We start from the raw sequence: 10,485 nt of genomic DNA, 5'->3' as shown, positions 1-10,485 counted from the left end.
ACAAAAGTTTGGTCGAGATAGCTAATATCGTTGACAACAACATATTTTAAAGAATCAGAAGATTGAAGTGTTGAAACAAAAACATAAAGAACGATGATAATAGAAATAGGAAGTCACTGTCAACATAATTTACCCATCTGGGAAATGTGTTGTTTATTCCTTCTTACTTTTTTTTCTTCTGAAAGGCCAGTTCTTGCAGTCAGAACTTATATTAAAATTTATATATTAACCCACAGACAAATGCTATTTACCAACCTACTGTTTAGTTGATATTCATATTAAATGAAAGGAAAGGGAGAAATGTCTCAACCTCCTTAACTTGAATAGAATTGAATTATTTCTATTTTGTAGAAATGGAGTCTTTTGGAGTCTGTCCTGCTCTAAGATTCTGACCAATACTCACCAATGGCCAGAACTGCAGGCATTCTGACAACTATTTGCCTAATTGTCATTGTGAACTTCCCTTCTGCTAAATCCCATGTCATATTATAGTTCCTAAAAGTCTGTTCTTCTATCTTTTTTTTTTCAGTTCTTCTATTTCCAACTTCAATCAGAACCATGAATTCTAACAGCCTCCTTCTTCCTCTCTCAGTATCAAAAGTGGAAGAAAAAGTGTCAGAAGTGGGAGAATATGACTCATTTAAAGTAAACACTTAAGAGCTTGGTAAAGCAATTTTCTATTTTTTCCCAAAAGTTATGTTTCATCTGAGTGTATTAGAGATACAGCAGCACTGTGGAGCCCCTCCTTTGAAGATCAATAGCATACAGCGCATTAGATGACCTTCTACATGACTCCGTCCAAACAGCAACAGAGATGGAAAGTGGAGTACTGTCTAGTTGTGACAGTTGGAAAACAGAATAGATGATAATTAATGCCACTGCCATCATTCTGTCTTTTTTTTTTTAAGATTTTACTTATTTATTTGAGAGAGAGAGGATGAGAGAGAGAGAGAGCATGAGAAGGGAGAGAGTCAGAGAAGCAGACTCCCTGCCCAGCAGGGAGTCCAATGCGGGATTTGATCCCTAGACTCCAGGATCATGACCCGAGCCAAAGGCAGTCGCTTAACCAACTGAGCCAACCAAGCACCCATCATTCTCTCTTCTGCTAAGAGCGTGCCAGCTTCCTCAGTGTCGTTAATTCTCTGAGTGTCCAGGTTCTCTCTTCCTTCAAGTATAAGGATATTTGATACTACAGACTGCTATGCAATAAATGAGATAGAAAACTATCACCTGACTACCTGAAGACATTAACATTTTATAGAATGTTTAAAATTTAAGAATAAATGTGAGGTTTGTATCTAAAAAGCATTCACCTTTGGGAGTATCATTTATGGAAGTTCACACATCTCAAGTTTTGAAACCCAGTTGTGTACCTAGGAACTAATTAATGGAACTAAGATAAATGAGTCCAAGAAAAAAGATACTATTTTGATCTAATGCAATTCAGGAGTCCACTCAAATCCATTAGAAATTTTTTTTCACCCCAAGAAAATACATCCAGTTGATGACGTAGTAAAATTATGATAAGAGATAGTTATTTCTGAAATTATGTAACAATATATTCTTGTTTTGCTTGTAAATAAAAGATAACACAGCACAGCTGATGCTTGTTTAAACTTTGCATACAAATATGCATGATGCCAACTGGATTCTATTTATCCTGTCTTAATTTGAATTAACTTGACAGATCTTTTGACACATGCTGAACAGACTAATTGTTGCTTATTTGGGTGCACTGAATCAGTGAACATGGCAATCAGAATCCAAGCAGATGTTCATAGTTTCTGTGATTGCCCGGAGCCTGAGGGTGGAAGAAGAGGGAGAATCATTTTGCTGATTTACTTTTGTTAGTATCTGTCAAGGCATGGGCTGCATTACAAATACAATTGTTAAAATAAGCAGACTCTGCTAAAAAGTTGTGAAAAACAGATATGAATACTAATTATAATTTTACCTTTCAATGCATTTGAACTTAAAAAGTCCCTGTAATCAGAATTTGGTAATGGTAAAATTGCCATAGCACACTTATCTTCTTCTAGCCGCCCCTCCCCCATATTTTTCTTTCTTAAATGTCATTAATTTATTATGATTAGTTTCAAGAATATAAAAAATTATAGAGGAATAAAGCAAACAAGGTGTTATATGTAACTAATGAATCATTGAACACTACATTAAAAACTAATGATGTACTATACAATGGCTAACTGAACATAATAAAAATAAATAAATAAAATAAAAATTGTTTAAAAAGTGTACTTACTACCCTTACTGCCCACTTTGTCAAATCTTGTACTGTGTACTATTTACTACATTATTTTTTAAGTATGGGAACATTACAGATTCCACTGAATCTTCCTGCGAATGAATGGAAGAAATAGCTGGAGTTGGATGGATTTTTATATACCCTTTAAAATGTTGTTACAAAAAAAAAATGTTGTTACATTATTTGTGTTATCAATTTGAAGTAAAATTTGTTGTATACATTTAAAAAGAATAACAATGAATTAATGCGGTAAAATTTAATGGAGTGAAAGTCAAGAGTTAAAGAGTTAAGTAGTTCAGATTGTAAAGTGACTTCTTAAAATAGTCCGGGATCCATTTTAATCACATATTTCTGGTTCATTTGTGTTTCCTATTCTATAATTTTTTCTACATGTCTTCTCTGTTTTTCTGCTGGAAATAACATAGCTTTGTTTGTAATTGATTTGTAGGGTATGCACTTTGGAAACTAAACCTTTGCTGGCTTATGTGTTGCAAATACCGTCTTACAGGCTATGATGTTCTAATTTTTCTTTGCATAGGAATAATAAATAATAAATTGTCCTACCACTATTTCTCTGGACATTGTTTTTTGCCTTCTTTTCTTCTCCTAAATTTCCCATTAGAATATATGAGGTTGTCTCATTCTTTTTCTCCATACCTATGAACAATTTCTTTTTTTTTTCATCATTTTCCCTCTCTGTTCATTACTCAGTGTAATATTATCACACCTAATTTCTGGCTCATCAATTGTGTTTTCAGCTGTGTCCATCTGATTATCTTTCTATCACTACATAAATATATGAATAACATATTAAATTATAGAATAAATTCTTATGACTCATGTGTATTTCCAGAAGTCTCATTAAGTTCTTTTTTCAAATCTATTTTTGTTATATCTTGTTCTTTCTTCTTCTTTTTATTTTAGACTTCATTTTACCTCCTTTTTCCAGGGAGGAGAAGGAGGTAAGAGAAATTTCTTTGACATCACTTTTCAAAACTCCATCTAAAGCTGATTTTTTTCATAATCACCAACTATAATTGAGTTCTCATTATTATCTAAACCCATACTTCATTCTTGTTGTTTCTCTGCCTTTTTAAAATGTACAATTTAATGTCATTTAAAGTAATATCTGACATAAAATTTACCTTAATCTCTTCAGAAATGTATCAATTTCTCTCCTCTACACTGATTTTACCCATGAAGCTCTTCACAAAACTGTCTTCAGCATTAAGTCCTCCACTGGGTAAAGGCTACTTGGGGGCTATTCTGGTGGCCAGCTGAGAAAAAAAGAAAAAAGTCAAGGCTCTGAGAGTAAGTCAGGAGGATTTAACTCTTGATCTCAGAGTGCCTGACGAGAACTGACTGCAGATCTAACGGAGGCTGATCTAGGAGCACCCCCAGAGTCTGGCACACAAGGCTAACCCGTGCTGCGCGAATTAGCCTTGTGTTTTTGGCCAAGTCATTGACACCTTACACGCCTATATTTCTTCATTTATAAAATGAGGATAAAATCACCTATCTTGGTGATGATATGAAGGTTAAAGGGAATGAAGACAATGTGTACTGGCATATAAGAATTCAAAATTTATAACTTTATTTCACTTTTTAGAAGAGTCCTGCCATCTTAGTTCTGGGGCACTAACTCTGCTGTTTATTTTCCTTTCTGTCTCTACCATGTCTCGGTTTCTTTCAGGACACTTTTCTATCTTTGGACTGACAAGTCAATTTCCAGCAGGTCTTGCTTGTGAGAATCATGTATACTGAAATGAGAAAATGTCTCATAAGTCAACTATTGTATTTCTTTTTGCCAGGTCAGGTGAATCATGGGCATAGATCAACCTGATAGTAATAAATTCTTAGTGGTGCAAGTCTGTGGTTTAAAAGTCTCATAAGGGGTGCCTAGGTGGCTCAATTGTTAAGTGTCTGCCTTTGGCTCAGGTCATGGTCTCAGGGTCCTGGGATCGAGCCCCGCATCGGCTCTCTGCTCAGCGGGGAGCCTGCTTCCCCCTCTCTCTCTGCCTGCCTCTCTGCCTACTTGTGATCTCTCTGTCAAATAGATAAATAAAATCTGTAAAAAAATAAAAAGAAATAAAATGAAAAAGTCTCATGAGGGGGACACTTGGGTCCCTCTGTCATTAAGCATCTGCCTTCGGCTTAGGCCCTGCTCCCAGGACCCTGGAATCAAGCCCCAGTTGGGCTCCCTGCTTAATGAGAAGCCTGCTTCTCCCTTTCCCACTGCCCCTACTTGTGTTCCCTCTCTCACTATCTCTATCTCTGTCAAATAAATACATAAATAAATCTTGAAAAAAAAAAGTCTCATGAGAGGTTTTGTCTTCATTGCTGTTATTGTTTCAAGCAAAGCCCAAGCCCAGACAGACATCTTTCCCTGTGTTATTCTTTTGCCAATAGGACATTTAAACAATTTTTATTTTATGGTATTATTCAATTTTTAAAATTTTATTTATTTGAGAGAGAGAGAGAGGGAGAGAGAGTGTGCTCATGGAGGGAGAGGGAGAAGCAGACTCCCTGCTAAGCAGGGAACTAGATGTGCAGCTCTATCTCAGGATCCTGAGATCCATCACCTGAGCCAAAAGCAGATGTTTAACCAACTGATCCAGCAGGTGCCCCAACAGGACATTGTTTTAGCAGTCTGCTTTTCACAGAGGGTGTAGCATTTCAAGAGCCCTAACTTTATATGATTATCTCAATTCTAAATCCCCAACTCTTGTGGGCATAAGGCTGCATCTTCTGATTCCAAGTGAACATCAAGACAGTGTTACCATTTTGAAAGAAACAGGCACATCACACTTGATGCTGACATAAAGATGCACAACATATTTTCTTTATTCATTCTTCCACTGATGTGCACTTCATTTGTTTCCATATCTTGGCTATTGTGAATAATGCTGCAATGGCCAATGGAAGTGCAGCTGTGTCTCTGAGATCCTTATTTCAATTTTTTTTAGATATCTGCCCAGAGTGGGATTACTGGCTCATATGACACTTCTAGTTTTAGTTTTTTGAGGAACAGCTATATAAGGGTTCATATTCTCTTCATCTCACCAACACTCATTATTTTTGGTTATTTTCCAAATAGTCATCCTAACAAGTGTGAGGTGATACCTTATTGTGGTTTTGGTTTGCATTTCCCTGATGATTAGTGATTTTGAGCATCTTCTCATACCTGTTGACCAACGGTATGTTTTCATTTGAGTAATATTTACTCAAGTCCTTTGTCTATTTTTAAATCCAGTTATTAATTAGACAGTTAATTAATTAATTAATTTCTGTTGAATTGGGGAATTACTTATATATTTACAAATTAACCCCTTAGTAGATATGTTGGTTGTCAACCAACCTTCAACAAGGGTACTAATAATTTGCAATGGAGAATAGTCTTTGTTTTATTTGTATTTTAGCTGCATCTACAAATAATATTATTTATGTCTCTTTGTGATATACAGATATTCCTATATATCGTACCTATACACACATCAAAAATATATAAAATCGTATTGCGTTTATTTCTTTAAATATTGCTTACTATAGTCAATAGCATGTGTTTAAGATAAACCCACAATCCTGTGTGAAGGTGTTGTTTATTTGTTTTTATTGATTTATATTATTCCATAGCATAGTTATTTACTCTATTGTTAATGGTCTTTACGGGTTGTTTCCCATTTGAAGTTAATATGAACAATATTAGTATAACTTTCTGGTAAATTTATCCCAGCTTTAATGGGGAAGAGATTCTTTAAGATTTATACATAGGACTAGAATTGCTGGTGGTATACATTTCCTGAGCTTTATTAGATATTCCAAGATGATTTTCAAAAGAGTTGCACCAATTTTCACTATCACCAATAAAGTATGAGTGTTCCACATCTTTGCCAATAAATTGTGAATAAATCTTTATTCCTGTGTATTGAAAATTTATATTTAATCTCTTTTTTGAAGAACATATTTAAGCCTTTGGCTTATTCTTCTATTTATTTTTCCACTTTCTTAATAATGTTTTGAGAATTGTTTTATATAATACAGATATGAATTAATTTTTGTGTCCAAAAAGAAAAAATGGGTTTTAGTCAACAGGTAAGATAGGTCTCATCAATCTTTTCATATAAAATATTATATATTTCTTCCTTCCCCCCACACACACAGTTTATTTTCTTGTTCCTTTGTTCATTTTTGTGAGAGAATAATTTTGCTAAATAGATCTTAAACATACTGCCGAGTCCACTGTTTAACTGAAAAGCCTTAACACCTTGGCTATTATTGTTTTTTTTATAACTTTTTTATTTTTTTTATAAACATATAATGTATTATTAGCCCCAGGGGTACAGGTCTATAAATCGCCAGGTTTACACACTTCACAGCACTCACCATAGCACATACCCTCCCCAATGTCCATAACCCCACCCCCCTCTCCTGACACCCCTCCCCCCAGCAACCCTCAGTTTGTTTTGTGAGATAAAGAGTCTCTTATGGTTTGTCTTCCTCCTGATCCCAGCTTGTTTTATTTATTCTTTTCCTATCCCCCAAGCCCCCCACATTGCATCTCCTCTTCCTCATATCAGGGAGATCATATGATAGCTGTCTTTCTCCAATTGACTTATTTCACTAAGGATAATACCCTCTAGTTCCATCCATGTCATCGCAAATGGCAAGATTTCATTTCTTTTGATGGCTGCATAGTATTCTATTGTGTATGTATACCACATCTTCTTTATCCATTCATCTGTTGATGGACATCTAGGTTCTTTCCATAGTTTGGCTATTGTGGACATTGCTGCTATAAACATTTGGGTGCACGTGCCCCTTCGGATCACTACGTTTGTATCTTTAGGGTAAATACCCAGTAATAGTGCAATTGCTGGGTCATAGGGTAGTTCTATTTTCAACTTTTTGAGGAAACTCCATGCTGTTTTCCAGAGTGGTTGCACCAGCTTGCATTCCCACCAACAGTGTAGGAGGGTTTCCCTTTCTCTGCATCCTCGCCAGCATCTGTCATTTCCTGACTTGTTAATTTTAGCCATTCTGACTGGTGTGAGGTGATATCTCATTGTGGTTTTGATTTGTATTTCCCTGATGCCGAGTGATGTGGAGCATTTTTTCATGTGTCTGCTGGCCATCTGAATGTCTTCTTTGCAGAAATGTTTGTTCATGTCCTCTGCCCATTTACTGTTTTTAAAATTCTATTTCCCCCTCCTGGGGGGTACAGAAGCAATTTGTAGTTTCGAAACTTCAAGACAAAATTTCAGAACTCCACCTGCTTCGTTTCATTGCAAACCAGTCACTTCTTGACTGGGTTACTCGCTCTCTTAATTCCTTGGTAGTAAAGAACAATCAATTTATATTTTCATTTTGGGTCCTTCTCTTTCTTTTGGAGATATGGGTTTAGGAGGGACTTGGTCAGGACCCTGGGATCATGACCTGAGCTGAAGGTAGATGCTTACCTGACTGAACCACCCAGGCACCCCAAAGTCTTTTTTTTTAAGAGTATTTCCAATTCTGTCTGTAGCTGGAACCCAGGGTGTACTAGGAAGCTAAAAGTTCCATATATCACCATTCATGTATTTTAGAATTGGGCAAAAGAGGGACAGAAGGAAGAAGTCCTCCTCTATAATAGTCCAGGAGTGTGTGCAGTGCTACTGTTCCCAACATTAAAGGGAATATCAAGTTATAAAGCATTGAAAGCTGTATAATAACATTAATTTTCCATACATATGTTTACATCTTTCAAGGAAATCTAACATAACTCTATGATTCTTTTTGTAGCTAATTTTAACATAATAATTAGAGTTAATGTGTAACTACACCAGATCTCAATTGCTCCTACGGGGTACACTTGTGTACACTGTAATTATAACTTATACTAAACATACCAAATAAGCATATGAAAAACTTATGTACTTAGTTACACAAATGTCATTTAATCATTTTTTTTCTAAAACTAGGGAAATTTGTTTCTTAAAAAATCAGGGAAGTAAAGGTATCAAATGATACACTGGCAACAAGTGGAATTTCCAATTGCAATAGCTTAATAGTTTTTTTTTTTTTAAATAGTATAATATAGTCTTTCATAGTAATGGTTTTCTGTATCCTCTCACATTCTGGATGTCGAGAAAAGCCTTTAACTATATTTGCACTATTATCATTGCATTACAAATATTGGTTACCTAATTATCATGTCAATTATCCATTCTGCACTTCTTTAAGGTAAGAATCACATTTTTCTCGTAATTGAACACCCCAAACCCCCATTGCCTTGGCAAGTGCTTGCAGAAATTAAGTACTGAATAGGAGTATTGTACGAATGGGGAATTAGCAAAGGAGAAGGCAGTTAATCATGTCTTGAAAGCCTAGAAGCTCTTCCAAGCAGAGAAAAGGACCAAGGACACTTGAGGTAGAGAAAGTTGTTTGCAAAGACAATTAGATTTTATTCATTTAGTCAATAAATATTTATTGAACCCATTATACATGCTAGACTTTGGTTTATAATCTAAGGCAATAACATATATGGCCCCAGCTTCCATGAAGCTTATGGTTTATGAAAAAATGTGTTCAGCTAATAAATCACTCAAAAATGTGTCCCTATAATCTGAAATAAGTGTATAAAGCAATATAAGCATATGTAATAAATGAAATTAATGCCCTCTTTTGAGTTAATTGAGCATGTTTTATAATCCTAATTTGTCTCTATTGTGGAATTATTTATAACTTGAAAAAATTAGTCATCATTCCTAGGGTTGAAGCCCTCACATATAGTGCTACATTATATGTTATGTAACATTAATGCTGTCTATTTATACATATTATATCACTTAACGTGTAGAGCAAGATGCTCATAGCTAAAAATATCAATTCTTCCCTCCAAACTCATGTGCTATTTAGGTCATACATTTTACTTTTAGCATATGCTTTAAGCACACCATATATCACCATATTTGCTTTAGATAGAGTTATCTACTACAGCTCTTAAAGTATGGGAAAAAACTGAAATCTATGCTTTTATGCATTTATTTCATATCAGAGTTCATCCTTCTTTTTAGCTTATCCACCTTTCTGTCCAGTGTCATATCCTTCTGCTTGAAGAATTTTCCTTAATATCTCTTGCAGTGCAAGTCTATTAGAAATAAGTTGTGAGTGGGTGTGTGTGTGTGTGTGTGTGTGTGTGTATAAAGTGGATATTTTTTCCTTCACTTTGACAGATAATTGGGGGTGTACAGAATTCTATGTGGGCAGTTTTTATTTTATTTATTTTGCAACACCAAATACGACAATTCAGTCTGTCTGGCTTGCATGACTCTGGATGAGAAGTGTGCTGTAGCTCTTTGGTCCTCTTTATGTAACATGTCTCTTTTCTCTGGTTGCCTACAAGTTTTCCTCATTTTCACTTTCAGCAGTTTGAATATAATAGGCGGTGTAAGGCATATCTGTGTGAGTGTGTCTGCCACTAATTTTGGAAAATTTTTTGCCCTTATTTCTTCAATTATTTCTCTTCTCCATTTTCTTTTTCTTCTCTTTCTGGGATTCCAAGAATACATTTACTAAACCAGTTAATATTGTCCAACATCCCTTGGATTATACTTTTTGTTTGTTTGTTTTTTACCTACCTATCTTCAAGGGCATTAATTTTCTCTCTCTCTCTCTCTCTCTCTCTCTTTTTTTTTTTTTTTTGTGAGGGGTATGTCGAGCATAGGAAGTATTTTTAATTGGCTAAATTGGGCATAAACATGTTGAATGCATTCCTTATCTTTGTTACTCTTTTTTGTTTGTTTCTAGCTTTTTCATTTGTTTCTTTCTTATAGATTCCACTTCTCTGCTAAAATTACCCACTTCATCTTGTATGCTGTCCACCTTTTTCATTAAAGATTTTATATATTACAGTTGAAGCTTGAATAAGTTGGGGTTGGGGCACCAATCCACCGTGAAGTCAAAAATCCACATATAACTTGAGTCCCCCAGGGGTCTATTGTGATTTTTTTTATTTGTAAATTCTTTATTTTGGCTAATATCAACTGTAGTCTCTACTACCATGGATTTATTATGGCTGAGAGGAGTTATTCACTAGCTATTATGTTGTTATTAAATACTAAAAATTAGGAAAAGACTAGAGGGTATTTGAATGGGATAAGGAGAGGAGAGGAGAGCAGAACCTCAAGGAAAAACGTGAAGTCCAACCCAGTCTTGTTATCAAAAATGAGTAACTGCATCAGATC

Source organism: Lutra lutra, chromosome 4 (assembly GCF_902655055.1).
Source record: "Lutra lutra chromosome 4, mLutLut1.2, whole genome shotgun sequence".
Classification (NCBI taxonomy): Eukaryota; Metazoa; Chordata; class Mammalia; order Carnivora; family Mustelidae; genus Lutra; species Lutra lutra.
The sequence above is the reverse complement of the archived record's forward strand: the minus strand, read 5'-3'. Positions refer to the sequence as shown.